We start from the raw sequence: 16586 nt of genomic DNA on the forward strand, positions 1-16586 counted from the left end.
CTCTAAAGAATTATACTGAGTGGGGGGAAAAAAAAGCAATCCCAAAAGCTTACATACTGTATGATTCCATTTATACAAGATTTTTGAAATGACATTTTAGAAATGCAGAATGCATTACTGGTTCCAGCATTTGTGGGGGGTGAGAAGGGCAGAAAGAAGTAGGTGTGATATTGAAAAGACAGCAAGAAGGATTCTTCCGGTGATGGAAGTGTTTTGATGGAAGTATCTTGACTGTAGTAGTGAATGCATGAACCTACACATATGATTTAATTGTATAAAACTAGATACACACACACACACACACACACACACACACACACACACACACTGAAATGAGTAGCAGTAAAACCGGAGATACCTGAATAAGATCAGTGAATTGTATCAATGACAATATCCTGGTTGTCATATTGTGCTATAGTTTTGCAAGATGTTGGAAAAAACTGGATAAAGGGTAGACTCATCTCTTTGTATTGTTTCCTACAACGACATTTGAATCTATGACTGCCTCAATTAAAATTTCAATTAGGGGCGGATGGGTGGCTCAGTTGTTAGAGCGCCAGCTCTGGGCAAGGGGGCTGCCGGTTCGACTCCCGCAAGGGATGGTGGGCTGCACCCCCTGCAACTAACAATGGCAACTGGATCTGGAGCTGAGCTGCCCTTCTGCAACTAAGATTGAAAGGACAACAACTTGACTTGGAAAAGTCCTAGAAGTATACACTGTTCCCCAATAAAGTCCTGTTCCCCTTCCCCAATAAAGTCTTAAAAAAAAATTCATGTATTTTTAACTTACCAACATTTACTGGAAACTTTCTATATCAGTGATGTAGCAATGTTCTGTACCTACATTACCCATACAGGAGCCACTAGCCATATATGATTACTAAACGCTTGAATTATTGCTAGTGTGACTTAAGAACTTAATTTTTAATTTTAAATAATTTAAGTCTAATTTTCCACATGTAGCTAATGGCTGCCATGATGGACAGCACAGTCCTAAATGTCAAGAACTAAGCTAAGTACTGGAGACCCTCAAATGAACACTTGTCTTCCAGAAGCTCAAAGTCTATTTGAAGGAGGCTAATGAAAATATTAATATTATAAACTATATGCCAAATTGGATTGCTGATAGGCATTTTAAGAGCAAAAACGAGGCACACGTCATCTAACAACTATGGTTAGAGAGGTCATAAGGAAAAGCTTGCAAAATGAAATAACGCTTAAGCTAAGTCTTCAGGGTAATTAAGGAAGGCCAGGTGAGCTAAAACAGGATTTGGGCAGGGGGGACACTGTCCTAGGTAGAAGGAACAGGATTTATAAAGGCACACTGACATGAGAGGACATTCAGGAAAGACAACTAACTGTTTGATAACCTAGGGCAGAATCCATGTGTCTGGGGAGATACGGTAGGAAGGGGCTAGATGGTGAAGGGCCTTGGATATTGCCTTCGCACTTCAATTTCATCATGAAGATCATGGAGATACATTGGTGTAGTTTAAGGATGGCCTAGTTAGGTTTGCATCTTTAAAATACCATTCTCCCAGCAATGCATTGGAACAGAGCAAGACTCGAGGTAAGCAGCTATTGGTGTAGCCTCTCAGAAGAATAATCAAAGGCTCAAATATGGCAACGCAAGTAGGGGTAGGAAGAAGAAAAAAGATTCAATAGGCATGAAAGAAGTAGAATCAGGAAGTGTTGCATCCACGTGGATGTAGGTGATAAGGGATAACAAGTAATTGAGATGGTTTCCAGGCAGTTGACCGGGATAACTTCATGGATGGTGGTGCCATTGGCAGAGACAGTTAATGAAAGAGAAAGAATGCATTTGGAGTAGAAGACATACAGCTCAACTTTTTTTAATGTGTTGAGATGAAAGGGCCTGAGAAATACCCCAAGACTCAGAGATGTCGAGCCGTCAGAAAAAAGAACAAATCTCAGCTCCACAGGAAGTATGGAAAACATACCAGGATGGATTTCAGCTGAAAACGTAGTTAAGAAAACCATATCGACTGAGAACCGTCAAAGAATGAAACTGAGACAAACACTAACATGAAAGAAATAGATGGAGAAAGAAGTGACTACAAAGAAAAAAGAGTGGCTAGAAGAGATAATATGAGGAAAACCAGGAGGGGTGTTTGAGAAGGCAAAAAAAGCAACAGCTTCCATGAGGAAAAGAGAGTCCCCATTGACAATTATTCACAGGGGCCTTTTTTTTCGTGGCCTGAAGGAAACCAAAATTGAAACATTTTGGTATCAGCACACGAAATGAACAGACATCAACAGAACAGAAGAGTCCAGAAATAAACCCAAATCTATAGGGAATTTCATTTATAATAATGATGGCATTATGAGTCAGTGGAGAAAAGATGGATTTCTATTGGTGAAAGAGTATAGCTGAAACTATACAATTGGGCTGTAAGTGCCAGTAGCCTTCAGCAACAGTAAATTACTTTATCCGAGTTAGTGAGCTCTATCCTTTTTCTGAAAGGGAAATCCATGTACCTTTCAGGTCATGGATTTCAGTGAAGTATGTGTGAAACCCCCTTGAATGATTTAGGTTGAACTTCATTCCAGAACAAACTTAAGATTCTGAATGAGATGCGAGATTTTGGAAAATTAAAATATTTGCTGCTTATATATTATAAATATTCAGAAAGTACAAGGCATGCCAGCCAAGCAATTAAGGCCTTTGGCTTGTAAGAGTTGCTCATACACAAGTGTGTATAATTGCTTCTGTCCTGTTGAAATCCTAGTATGTTGATGAATATCAATGACAGATTTTTTTTTTGTAAGAAGAAAAATATCGTCAACAACACCACCATGTAAAAGCTACCCCTTAATGCATTTCCAAGCCATTGTTTAATATTGAGGTCTAAGGATGGAAAACATAGTACAGCCTCATCCACCAGTACAATATCTACAGCACCTCAGTCGTGGTCCCTGGGTCACACCCAAGTGATGAAAGGTTATGACTCACTTGTCATTTAGTAAAGCTGACAGCATGGAGAGCAGCATGGATTCTTTTGGAGGGATTATTGGCCACCTCTCTTTGCTCTGCACAGACCTAGTGATTTAGACAGGATCAGAAAGTGGATTGGAGATTTGACGAAGGCACCATATGCTCGCACCAAAATAAACAAATAAAAAATAGGTTCTCTGCCCATTAAACCCACCTCGTCTTCCTTTTAACTTTCTTTTTCACTTAAAATATATCCTCACTGATGTCACCTAAAGCCTCAGTTGCCTCTTGGAGGGGAATTTAATAGACTCTCCTTTGTCTTGAAAATCCAACTCTATCTTGTAAAGATCTAGAAAGGATTTATTCAGAGAAAACAGATGAGACGGTCTTGCAGTTTCTTTTCAGTATCTGGTATTGTGAGTTCAAGCAAAAGCTATGGACAGGATCAAAGTCAGCATCATGTGATTATCTACGCTGCATAGAATACAGTGGGAAATCTATTATAACCACAACAGGGACAACTTTTATTTTTATAACAGCCACTAATAGAACATTTAAAAAGTTTCCAAAAATGATGAAGGCACTTATTTTGCTTTAAGAATATGACTTATACCGTAGTAAACGTTAAACATATGAGGGAGAGGAAGGAGGAGAGAGAGAAGAGCAATTGGGAGAGGGAGCAGGAGTGGGCAAGTTCAAGCCTGAGTGATATTTAGCAGCTGTATGACCTTGGGCATGTCACGTATGCTTTCTAAGCTAGTTTCCTTATCTGCAAAATACAGATGTCAGTTCTGCTTTTTTTCACTGAGTTGTTGTACAGAAGAAAGGAACTCTGAGGCAAGAGGGTTGTCGTACAAGCAAAGGACATAGGCCTCGCTCAGCATCTTTACATAAAGGTTTTGGATGAATACCTAAAAGAATAGTTATCACGGGCCGACAGGTGGCTCAGTTGGTTAGAGAGCGAGCTCTGGGAAACAAAGCTGCCGGTTCGATTCCTACATGGACCAGCGAGCTGTGCGCTCCGCAACTAGAATGAAGTAAATGAGCTGCTGCTCAGGTCCCGGGTGGCCAGATGGCTCAGTTGGTTGGAGCGCGGGCTGTCAACCACAAGGTTGCCAGTTCCACTCCTTGACTCCCGCGAGGGATGGTGGGCTGCACCCCCTGCAACTAACAATGTTAGTTAACAATGGCAACTGGACCTGGAGCTGAGCAGCGCCCTCCACTACTAAGATTGAAAGGACAACAACTTGACTTGGAAAAGTCCCGGAAGTGCACACTGTTCCCCAATAAAGTCCTCTTCCCCTTCCCCAATAAAATCTTTAAAAATAAATAAATACATACATACATACATACATACATACATACATACATACATAAATGAATAGTTATCAAACTTCTATGCATCAAAATCATCTGGGAAATTTATTTACAATAAAAGTGTCTGGCTTATTCCACGTCTACCAATTCAGAGTAAAATCTGAGTCTCTGAAGGTCCCTAAGTGATTCTAAAGCACAAATTTGATGTGGTAAATGCTGTGATGCACCACCGAGCTCCCCATTCAAAGAAGAACTCGTTGCCCAGCTCCTGGAACATGATTGGCACATGGTTTTCAGCTCCCAGAAACTTCAGGGATTGCCTCAGCATAGAGAGCTGCCCTGTACTAGGTCACAGCCCTTCCCAGGACAGCTCTCATGCAATGGCTGATCAATGTGGGCATATCAAGGCCTAACATCTCAGCCCAACTTAGTACAACCCTGAAGGGCCACTTTACATCTATAACTCCCTGTGGCGTTGACCAACGCTGTCCTTGGTTCTGCATTACTTTCACTTTCTCCCTCTGCTCACTGCTGCTTCCGTCCCGTCCCTTCCATCCTTAGACATGTCCCAAGGGCACTCTTTAACACACATCCCAAACACTAAACTCTGTCTCAGAGTCTGCTTCTTGGGGAACCCAGACTGTGACATTGGGAACCATGAATCTGAAACCAGGGCTAATTATGTTCTCTCTCTTGCTAATGGCCTTCTTAAGTCCTCATCGCCTACAAATTCCATTTTATGGAAAGTAAGCCTCTTCATAATTTAGCATCAGTCTTTCTTTCCTGCCTCTATTCTCCATATGCATTTCTCCACCCTCAGGCAAGCAAGATTTGGCTGTTTTCTGTTAAACTGAGCGTTTCCATGATGGAAGCCTTTGCTTAATTGTTCTCCTGACATTAACTTTCTCTTCTTTCCTATTAGAATCCTATTGGTCCATAAAGATTCCTCCTCAGGTGCTAACTGAACCATGGGTTCTTCCTTGATTCCCTGTCTCACTCTGATCTCATTCCTTTGCTACAAGCTGTTATAATATTTCTATGCCCTGCTCACCATGCCGCGTTCCTTGAAGACAGCAATCCTGTGTTTTCCTACATTTTGTTTCCTCACATCTCTTAGCCTAGTGCGTTGGTCATAATTGATACACAAATTTGGCAATGGATTAGGCAATGGTACTGAATGAAGCAGTAACTTACTGAACATCAACTTGTTCTGCTGGAAGAACTCTATATAATTGTAGTTATGGCCCCCCTTTATTGCACAGATAAGAAAGCTGAAGTTTGAAGGGCTTGCCTGAAGTTACATAATTAATAAATACTAAATGGAACTATAACTTAGATCTATTAACTTTTTATTACACATGTATTTAAATGCTCAATTTTAAAATTAAAAAAAATACACATTTGAAAAGCTGTTTTCAGTAACTTTTAACTTACATTGTGTAATCAATTAAATTCCCATAAATATTTGTATCAGAATTACAAATATATTTGGAATTTGCTTATTTTGATCACTTCAAACACATAAAAGAATAGCCAAGACATCCACAATTCTTTGCACAGTTACTACCATATGCCTAATTAAACATATTCTGAAACTCAACATCATGAATTTAATTCACTTTTTCATTCTCTTAACATCTACTTAAATTTAGAGTTACCCCCTTTTTTATATTCCCTAATGGTTTTCTAATGTTATTTTGATAACTTCCCAGGATTTCAGTAATCTTACAAGAATTGGGGGAAGTTATTTTCTCACATGATAGCTCTGGATTGCTACCTGACTAATTAAAAAAAAAAGTTTTAAGTATACCATGCATACATAAACACAAACTAAACATACCCATATAATCAGTCCCCAGAGCAAGAAAGATAACATTACTAGTGAACAAGGGGTTAACAAAGCAGGTTTCTTTTACTTAGTTCTTATTTAGTTCTTATTCTCTGTAGTCGTGGTAATGACCCTTGTTCAACTCTGAGAAGGAAACTACTGGAATGTTCACATAAGGACTGGGTAAAGATATTAGTCTGTATGCCTAAAGCAGTGAGTCAAGATGAACCAGGTTGCTAACATGTTAAACATCAAAGTTCACAATGTGCACCCAGGGCCTAGTTTGGGGTTCACACCATGGCTGGTCATGTGGCAGAGATGTGACCACTTCCACTCAGGAACTTTGGACCCCAAGATTCAAGCCAACTTTCCTGGGCATGGGCATCTCACATATGTGCCTGCACTTCACAGTGGAGAAGATGCATCCATGCATTCCTTGCAGAGGAGGGACAAGAAAGCCTGCATTTGAACTCCCTAGTTTTTGCCTATTTTTTTTTCTGTTATTCCTGCACCTTTTCCTTTGCTGTAGTAAATCTTAGCCACGACTAAAACTTTGCATTGAGTTATGTTAGTCCTTGCAGCAAATCCTCAAACTGGTAGGTGGTCATGGGACCACTGAGGCAACCAGGACCTCTGAAGTCCCCCTCTTGCTCCCTTGAAATCAGTATGTCTCCCAGGAATCCTGACTTCTGACTGGATAATATTGCCTGTTTTTGAATTCCATGTACTTGGAATCCTATAAACCGGAGTTTTTTGTATCTGGCTTCTTTCACTCAAATATTATGTTTGTGAGAGTCACGCATGTTACCTGGGTAGTTGCAGTTCATTCTTTTCTTTTTAATTTTTTAAATTTTTTAATTTTTTTACATTAATTTTAGGTTTACAAAACAACACAATGATTAGATATTTATACTCCTCACCAAATATAGTAGCCTGCTCCCAGGCTACTACTCCTCTGACATTGTATATAGCTGTTAGAAAACCATTAACTATATTCCCTATGCTGTACTTTACATATTCTGTGACATATTTATATGCATATAAAATTATAGTTGACATTCAATATTATTCTACATCAGCTTCAGATGTATAGTGCGGTGGTCAGACATCTACACAATCTATGTACTGTAGAATAATCCATTGAATATACCATAATTTATGTTTTTACACTCTGTAGATAAACATCTGGGTTGTTCCAAGTTTGGAATTATTATTGATATCGTTGCTACGTATATTTTGACCCACGTTTTTTGATGAATATGTGTATGCACTTCAGTTGATTAGCTACCCAGGATAGAGTTGTTGCATCAAAGGGAATGTAAATGTTGACCTTTAGTAAACATTACCAAAGAATTTTCCAAATTTATTGTACCAATTTGTCCTTCCACCAGAGGTGTACGACAGTCCCAACTGCTTCATGTCTTTGCCAATACTTGGCATTATCTCTCTTTTTATTTTAAACCAATGTAGTTAAAAAGAATGGGGTTGCATTATGATTTTAATTTTCAACTCTGATGACGGACGCACATCGTCAAATGTCTATTAGCCATTTAGATATAACATGTGAAGTTCTTTTAGACCATTTTTTCCCCTGTGGACTTGTGCTTTTGTAATTGGTTTACAATTCTTTGCATACTCTGAATTGGAGTCCTTTATTGGCTATGTATTGCTAATATCTTCTCTGACTCTTTGGTTTGCCCTCCACCCCTAAGAGTGTGTTTGATCAACCAATTTGTTAACTTTGATCCAATTCTCTCTTTACAATAATTTTACTCAGCAAATATTTATTAATGAACTGCTATATATCAGAGCACTTTTTAGATATTGGGGGAAATAATAAGCACAATTATTCCTATTTATACTCTTTCCAAAGAAATTAACGTAGCTTGCTTTCACCCTGAGCCAATTCATCTTAATTACTTAAAGGACTGGGGAACATACTCTTGCCAGTGTTTTAGGACTGTATTTTCCAAGCACATTATTTACTAACCAATTTTTTTTTGGAATGTGTTAAAGCCTCGTTCTTTTCTACCACTGAAGACTGAAAGAGAGAGAGAGGAAAGACACGCTTGGTCTACTTTGCAATTATATCATGTCATTGTTTATATCTTTCCCTGGGTCATGTTTGTACTGCCGCTCACACAATATGTAAATATTATGTGTTGTTTCCAGTGCCCCAGAAGCAGACTCTAAGGTAAGGATTCATGGGCTGTGGTTTATTTAGGACCAGAGCCCAGAAAATAATGGTAGAAGAATGAGGAAGTGAAGCAAAGAAAAGCACAGACAATAAAGGGTATGTTATTAAACTGGCTACCACTCTGGATAACTGGATCTTAATCCTAGTGGGGAACTCTGGGAACCACTGGAGAATAAATGCCATTGAGTGAACCCACCAGATAGGGCAAAGGAGCTTGGATATTTATAAATGATGTCCTTTCAGTTATTGGTTCAAGGGTGCTCTTGACTTGGGGTGTGTGTTAATGCCCCATTCTCAGGAAAAGCAGATTCTGTTGCTAGTTCAAGAGTTCAGCAAAAAAATCACAGGTGCTGGCAGTTGTAAGTCAGCTGAGTTTTTTGGTGCTAAGTTATATATAAGTTCACTATCATTAAATGGAATAATAAAGAAGAACTTGAAAAAGAAAATACATTTTAAAAGAAAATAACTATGTACGAAACTTCATTTCTTCTGGTCTTTTCTTCAAGTAAAAAGAGATTGACTGTCTAATGATTTTTCTTAAAATTTTTCATTGCAATTATACATATCACTATTTAGATCTTAGTTGGAAATGGCATCTGCCAGAATCTTTTATTAGTAAGACACTATCCAATTTTTAAAATATACATATAATAGGCTGTAAGTAATAGAAAGTGCCCAAATAATAAGGCTATAAAAATAGAGATTTATTTTTCTCTCATATTTAAGATGTATGATTCAAAAAGTCAGTCAACTCAGGGTTAAAATGGTGCTCTATGGTGTATGAGACCCACTCTATTGCTATCTTGCTGCCGTGTTGGGCATGGCTTCTATTCCAAAAGTTATCTTATTGTCCACCATGGTTGCTAGAGTTCCAGCCACTCCAGTTTCTCACTACTGCCTAAAGGAAGCAGGAAGTTTTCAAGAAGAGATGCCATGAACTTCTCAGAAGTCACATACCCTACCTCTGCTTATATCCCATTGTCCAGAAATTGGTTATATGAACAGACCTAGTTGCAAGAGAGCCTGGAAAACAGACCTTTATTCCAAGTGGCCACATGCCCAACCAAAATGGAAGCGTCACTCTGAAGAGAAAGTGGGGAAAGAGGTATTTGGGACAACTCTCACGCTTTTCCTCACAGATTAAAAAATATGCAATTTTTAAAACTTTACAACATAAGTAACCTCTAGCAGAAAGTTTTAGTTTATAATCAGTGATTATTTGGATTTAAGAGAAAAACCAGTGTTTTCCTTAGACCTCTCCTGAATTCATACTTAGGTCAAAATGCTATCAAACTAAAAAATGTGTTAAATCAAAACACAATGTGCAAATAGCATGGATCTATTCCAAGGAGAGAGGGAGAGAGTCCGTGAATGTGTAAAAATAAAGATCCTACAGGGAGTCCTTCCTTTTTGGATACCAGCAATGTTATAGAGATGGTCATACAACTTTAACCACTGCGAAAAAGAGATGACATAAGTACTATGAGCATTTGGGGAAAATCCTCAAATATGATTTTTTTTTTTACAGGTCTCATTTCTCATCAGAGTAATTTTCCAATTCAAGCCATTTTACTTGACTCCTGAATCTGAGGCACTCTTCAAGCCACAACAATATAAGTATTTTAAAGTCCCATAATCACTAGAAGCATAAATAATTCCTCAGAAAACTAAGTGAAAAAAATTTATAAAACAAATAACAACAAAATAGAAAAATGAGTGAAAAATATTGAAAAAGAATAGGAGGAACGTTTTTAAGCTGGATTTTCCAATCACCATGAGAAACTAACCCAAGGAAAAACCAGATCATTGGCATTGTTATTGCTCATAAATTCAGAAGCAGATTTCATGGTTAAAAATAAAACCATGAGTCTCTTGACAAGAATGATGGGTAGAAACAACAACAAAAAAAAGTGATTCTGCTTAGGTGATTGTGATGGATAATCAAAGACAGCTTTTTCATATTGATTGGCTTCGTCTTTCGAGAGACCAAAAATAGAATCCATCTGGATGTTTGCTCAAGGACAGCAGATGGAGTTATACCTACACCATGGGATAATGAGCTCTTCCATCATAATCCACCAATGGTGTTCTTTGTAAGAAGAACAGTACTGGAGACATGGAAGATCATTTTTTTTCTTATGGTTTAGTTCCAGATGTGTTATAGCTGTGCATTCTCCATACTAGGACGGACATTTTCTTAAATATTCTCAGTACCCTTCTTTTCTAAATTTGGAAAATAAGGAGAGACCAGCTAGCACGACTTTGTATTTGGAAAGATTCCCAAGCAATTCATTAAAGACTCATCTGTAGGCACCTTGAAAATAAATGTACGTTAATGAGCAGCAAAAATAATTTTTCTTAAGTGAATTATGCAGAATAAAACAAATGAACTTCTTCAATTGCATAATACATTAGTTATCATATATTAAATATAAAGATATTTGGTTTTGCCTACTTACAATTCTCTCCTTCCCCAAAGCTTCATCATCGTAGACCCCAGACCTATATTTATAGCAGTCTTCTGGACCTAGTTAATATATTTTATTCCTTCACTTTATCTTTTACTATCATCTGCTTTCGTCTTCATCATTTTTTATGTTAATTGCATTGTTTCTATTTCCTTGACTTCCATCTTCACCTTACATTATATGCTTACTAAATAGGTCAGCATACTATAATTTTTCCAAGATCTCCAAATTAGTCCTAAGTCTTACCAAACAAAACAAAACAAAACAAAACAAAACAAAACACTCTTTATCTACTATCTGCCCCATTCCCCCAAGAAGCTTATTCAAGTTCAGACCCCCATTCACTTCACCAAGACCCTTTACCTTTCTTTTGAAACTTCTTTCCACGCTGACTGAAAGGGCCACATTTAGTTTTACTCATTCATTCTAAAAGATTACAAAGATTCATGTAACCTCTTCGTTTGCTCAGAAATTTCAAGGACAGAAAGGCGTGGGATAATGGCATTAAAAGCAGAGCTAGGCCAGCCCAGTGTCTCAGGTGGTTGAAGCACCATACTCCTAACACTGAGGTCACCGGTTGGATTCCCACATGAGCCAGTGAGCTGCACCCTCTACAGCTAAGATCGTGAACAACGGTTCTTTCTGGAGCTGGGCTGCTGTGAGCAGCTGGAGGTTGGCGTGGGCTGCTGTGGGCTACCGTGTGCTGCTGTGGGCTACTGTGGGCTGCCATGAGTGGCCGGCGGCCAGCTGGCTAGCAGCTGATGAGAGCTGTTGTGAGCAGCCAACCAATGACTGGTAACTGACTGCCTCAGCTAGGGGGGAGCACAAGGCTCTTAATACCAGCATGGGTCCTACACAACTAGACTGAGAAACAACGGCTTCAACCGGAGTGGGGGGTGGGGGAGGCGGAAGGGGGGGGAAATAAAGGAAAAACTTAGAAAACAAAAAAAAAGCAGAGCCACTATTAGACGATCACAAATACATACATACAGAGACTAGAGTGTGGTGGAACACAGAGCTTTACTTTTCTTATCAAATAGTTCAACAGTCCCATCCAGGGTTCATCTTAGCTGAGCATTGGATGGTATCCCTCATTCATACCTTTTTTCCTGGTCCCCTCCATGATGTTATCTTCTGGACGACCTACCACCAGGGTCTCACTTCTCTATCAACTTCTCTAGCAGGTTAGGACAGAACTTCTCTATCAGGTTCTTTCAGATTCTCCATCCGCCCTCTACAAATGAAGAATCTTTATCAGGTCATTCAGATACTGTGAAGCCTCTGGTGATGGCTTTAATTCCTCCAGTTCCCTTCCAGAAAAATAATTCCAAGTTCAATAAAATATTCTCCTGTTAATATAGACCAACTCTTACAATATAGATTAGGCACAATTTTATGCTAAAGAAAGATCTCTTCCCTGGAAGAGGGAAAAAGGAAACAAAACACCTTGAGGATGCTTTAGCAATCCATACAAGAATGATCACCTCTTAACATCCTATACAATCTTAGGCTCCTAATTTGCTATATTCACCATCCTTAGCACTAGATAATCTGCTTTATTTTTACCCTGTTACCACATTTTTGGAGAAAGAGAGGCAAGTAAATTTGACTTACTACAAGTTTCTGTTCTGTAATCTTAACTAACATTAGGGCAGAAAGTTACTTTTCTACATAGAAGTTTATGTACAATTCCTTCTTATATACCCCTTTCTGATTCCCCAAAAGCTATGTTCCTTTTCCACAAAAACATATCTACTTCCACAGTGATAAATATAAAGTTATCACACATGTATTCATTGGCCAATTTCCTCTTTCATTCATTGATCAAATTGAGCAGTTACTAGGTAGAAATTATTGTGCTAGGAACTAGAAATAGAGGAATGATTTAAAAAAGTGGCATTATGGAGAATACAGTGTAGACAACAAGATCAACTTTAATAAAATAATCAGTGATATAAATGTAAAAAGTATAATAGTGAAAAGTGAACATAAAGTTACATAGCTCTATAATTGCTTGTACTAGAGAGATTTAACTTAATAAGGCATGTTTGAGGTCTTTTCAGAGAAAGTGAATCCAGATCTGAGATCTGATGAAGACTAGGCAAGGGATTAGGTGAGGGAAGATTGCAGAGAAGGATTATTCTAAGAAAACAAAATGGCAATTACAAATATCCTGTGGTGCAAGGGAGCAAGAAATTTAGGGGATTTCTGATGGCTGAAAAATTGGAAGGGCAGTGTGGTTCAAGATGAGACCAGAGATGTGGGGTGCATGGGGTGGGCAGTCCAGATCATGCAAAATCATGCAGGCTGTGGTAAGGTATGTTGTTTGTAACGCAAGAGAGGTAGAAAGCCATTGTTTAAGTCAGCTCAGGCTGCTATAATAAAATACCATAAACTGGGTGGCTTATATACAGCAGGAATTTATTTCTCACAGTATTGGGAACTGGGAAGTCCAGGATCAAGGCACTAGTAGATTATATGTCTGGTGAGAATCCACTTCCGGGTCTACAGACAGCCTCACCTGGTGGAAGGGGTAAGGAAGCTCTCTGGGGTCTCTTTTACAAGGACACTAATCACATTCATAAGGGCTTTGCCCTCATGCCCTAAGCACCTCCCAAAGGCCACATCTTCAAATAACATCACATTGGGCATGAGGATTTAACATAAGAATTTGTGGGGAGACACAAAGATTCAGTTTATAGTTTACAGTAACCATGGAAGAGTTTTAAGCAGTATGTGGCATGTAAAAAATCAGACTTGGCTTTGAGATGTTCACTTGGAGATACCAAGTGGAGAATGGATTGAAGGAGGACCAGAATGGATGCAGAAGACCAGGTAGGAAGCTTGTGCAAAAGTCTAAGTGGCATATGAAGAAATGCTCAACCTCACTAACCATCAGAGAAATGCAAATAAAAACCACAATGAGATACCACCTCACCCCAGTCAGAATGGCTATCATCAATAAATCAACAAACAACAAGTGCTGGCGCGGATGTGGAGAAAAGGGAACGCTTGTGCACTGTTGGTGGGATTGCAGACTGGTGCAGCCGCTATGGAAAACAGTATGGAGGTATCTCAAAATTCTGAAAATGGAACTACCTTATGATCCAGTAATTCCACTCCTAGGTATCTATCCGGAGAAATCCAGAACTTCAATTCAAAAATCTCTATGCACTCCTATGTTTATTGCAGCACTATACACAATAGCTAAGACATGGAAACAACCAAAATGCCCATCGGTAGATGACTGGATTAAGAAACTGTGGTACATTTATACAATGGAGTATTATGCAGCCATAAGGAAGAAAGAAATCTTACCATTTGCAACAACATGGATGGATCTAGAGAACATTATGTTAAGTGAAATAAGTCAGACAGAGAAAGATAAGTACCATATGATCTCACTTATTTGCTGATTCTAAAGAAAAGAATAAGTGAATGAACTAATCAGAAACAGTTTGGGAGACAATGAGGAAAAACTGAGGGTTGCTAGATGGGCGGGGGGGGGGGGGGGGGGGGGGGGGGGGGAGGGGATTGGAGGGCAGTCGGTGACCACAGGATGGCCACGGGGTTTGAAAATTAATCTGGGGAACGTAATTTGGTGGTTACCAGAGCGTAAGGGGGTTGGGGGGTGGGGGATGAGGGTGAGGGGCATCAAATGTACGGTGATGGAAGGGGAGCTGACTCTGGGTGGTGAACACACAGTGTGATTTATGGATGATGTGATACAGAATTGCACAACTGAAATCTATGTAATTCTACTAACAATTGTCACCCCAATAAATTAAAAAAAAAATAAATAAATAAATAAATAAAATGAATTTACAAATAAAAAAAAAAAAAAAAAAAAAAAAAAGACAACCCAATTTCATGGGCAAAGGATTTGAATAGACATTTCTCCAAAGACATACAAATGGCTAATAAGCACAAAAAAAGATGCTCAACATCATTAGTCATTAGGAAAATGCAAATCTAAACTGCAATTAGCTACCACTTCACATCCACTAGGATGGCCAAATTGAAACAAAACAGCGACAACAAAACCCCAGAAAAGAGTAAGTATTAGTGAGGTTGTAGAGAAATTGGAACTCTTCTGCATTGCGGGTGGGAATGTACAATGGGACAGCTGCTATGGACAACAGTTTGGCAGTTCCTTAAAAAGTTAAACATAGAATTATCATATGACCCAGCAATTTGACTCCAAAGTCCAAGAGAATTAAAAACGTATGTTCACACAGAAACTTGTACATGAATGTTCACAGCAGAATTATTCACAACAGCCAAAATATGAAAACAAACCAAATGTTCATCAGCTAATGAATGTATAAACAAAGTGTGGTGTATCCATACAATGGAATACTATTCAGTCATACAAAGGAATGAAGTACTGACACATATTACAATATAGACAAACGTCGAAAACATTATGCTAAGTGAAAGAAACCAGACATAAAAGACCACATATATGATTCCGTTTATATGAAATGTCTAGAATAGGCAAATCCATAAAGACAGAGCATAGATTAATGGCTGCCAGGGTTGAAGGGAAAAAGAAATGGGTAGTGACTGCTTATGGGTTTGTGGTTTCTTTTGGGGGTGAGGAAATGTTCTGGAACTAGTCAGTGGGGATGTTTGTAGAATCTTGTAACTTATGAATATACTAAAAACCACTGGATTGTACATTTTAATATGGTAAATTTTATGGTATGTGAATTGTATCTCTATTTAAATATATATAAATTCTTAACACTAAAAAAAAAAAAAAAAAAAAAAAGTCTAAGTGGGAGATGAGGTAACCGGGGCTAGGGTTGTGCAAACAGAGCTGGAGAAAAGTAGATCTGAGAGATATTTAGGAGGTAAACCTATATAACTTGTGGATGATTTGAATATAAGATGTCAGGAACAGGGAATGTCAAATATTATTTCTAGGTTTCTATTTTGGGGAATTGGATAGATGCTGTTTTAACTGGATTTAGATTAGGTTTACAGGAAAGATAGTCTGTGCTGACGGATATTATTGTTTTCTCTTTTGCAGAGGAATTTGTTTTCACTTTCTGTGTTATGCTCAATTCCCCTAGAAGACTTTAGGCAAGGATTTGACTGTAAGTCATTGTTTTGGGAAGCAAATGTGGGAAATGAGTAAGGAAGAGGGAAGTAAGAAAGGGAAGGAAAGGAATTCATTACCTGTTGATGAATAGATTACCACTGTGAGCAACTAAGTCTCATCCTACTGGGGACCTCTGGGAGATGTCGTAGAACATGTCGCTAAATTGTCCCATCTGGGGATGAGGAATCCGGAATACTTATATACCAATTTCTATCCATTATTGATTGAAGGACCCTGTCAGTGACATTTATTCATGGCATTTCTGGCTTGTCTTGTGCTTTAGGCAATAATGCTCTGGAAGCGAGAGAAAGCCTCAGGCTTTCTCAATAGGACAGCAGAGTGCATTGCATGGTGAATACTGAAGGGATATTAATGGAGGATGGATAGTGTTTATTGCCCTGGAATTCTTCCTTCAATATTTCACATTTTACCATTTCCCTAAATGTATTTATTCTATCTTGATGCTTTTGTCTTTTTCAATTCCTGGCCCATTTCTCAATTTTCTTTCATTTCCGTATTTTGAATAAATCGTTGATCCACACAATCTTTGAACTTAAAGTTAAAATGCTACTTTCTGTAATGCTCCACACCCATACCTTCATATCTTTTTTATGAGACAATAATTTATTAAGTATAAAGCCATGCATGATTCTATGAAAGACGCAATGAAAAGCTAAGAAGATGGATTCATCGTAAAGCATACAAAATACAAG

This window comes from Rhinolophus ferrumequinum, chromosome 23, assembly GCF_004115265.2.
Source record: "Rhinolophus ferrumequinum isolate MPI-CBG mRhiFer1 chromosome 23, mRhiFer1_v1.p, whole genome shotgun sequence".
Lineage (NCBI taxonomy): Eukaryota > Metazoa > Chordata > Mammalia > Chiroptera > Rhinolophidae > Rhinolophus > Rhinolophus ferrumequinum.